This window comes from Cyprinodon variegatus, unplaced genomic scaffold, assembly GCF_000732505.1.
Source record: "Cyprinodon variegatus isolate N-32 unplaced genomic scaffold, C_variegatus-1.0 Scaffold146, whole genome shotgun sequence".
NCBI classification, from domain to species: Eukaryota; Metazoa; Chordata; class Actinopteri; order Cyprinodontiformes; family Cyprinodontidae; genus Cyprinodon; species Cyprinodon variegatus.
Genome location: NW_015150599.1, coordinates 955,412 through 956,469, shown reverse-complemented (window position 1 = coordinate 956,469; position 1,058 = coordinate 955,412).

Here is a 1,058-nt window from a genome sequence, read left to right as displayed (position 1 = left end):
AAGTCCAGTGGATTGTTTTTTAAACTTTTACGGAATGACTATGACCTGGATGACTGAGAATCTTCATCAGCAGTATCTTTAATGTTTGTATATTGATGTGCATAATTAACCACAGTGTTTCTGTTGTCAAGTAGTTGTTAATATATGAAAAATGTAAATGTTTAATAAGCTTGTGGTTAGACCTAAACTGCATTTCGTTGCTTTTTACCTTTTCCCAATGTAATGACAATAAAGTTGAATCTAATCTAATCTAATTTAATGTTTAATGCGGACTAGTTTCAGTGATCTATGGAGACAGACAGGAGATGGAGGAGCCATGGATGGAGATGTTTTGCTTCAGTGGGATCTGACCAGCTCAACATTATAGAATCCATGGGCTGTACATGCAAAATCTGATTTCTGAGGATTAGGGTTAACTTTTTTCTGACTGATACGAGACATTATTATCTTACCCCAAAGTCTAATATTAAAATTTCTACTCCAATGCATTTCCAGGAAGCTTCTAGTTACTTGTTCCTTTTGGCTCAGCTTAGCTTTGTAATCCACTGTTGCTGTTTTTCTTTTTTGAAGTACAATTTCAACATGGAAGATAGCAGCCCTTAGGACTGTTTTAGATATTTGCATGACATTCCACAGATGTGAGAAACTCAAGGCAGATTTTATTTGTAGTTTATAATTCTAATAAGGCATTAGTTGAAACCATGTGGCCAAGTTGTTCAGTAGAATGAGTTCTCAAATCATAATGCAGTTTTTATGTTGTAATAGATCCAACCTTTACCCTCTATTCTACAGTGAAAGTGTGAGGAGAATCATAATGATTGTCAAATGAAAAATAATAAACAAAATAGCTTTATTTTTTGAGGCATTTTTATACTGTAGTTCTTGGAGGTTCTACACATCAAGACATAAGAAAGTAACTAAGTTCTGAAAATTATACAGAAAGGTATTGATATTATGAATATAATTTGGATTTTTGAAAATTTTTAAATGCATGTTCTTTTGATTACTTAAGTATTTTTCAAAAGTTAGTACTTCAATATTATAACTTTAGTAGATGT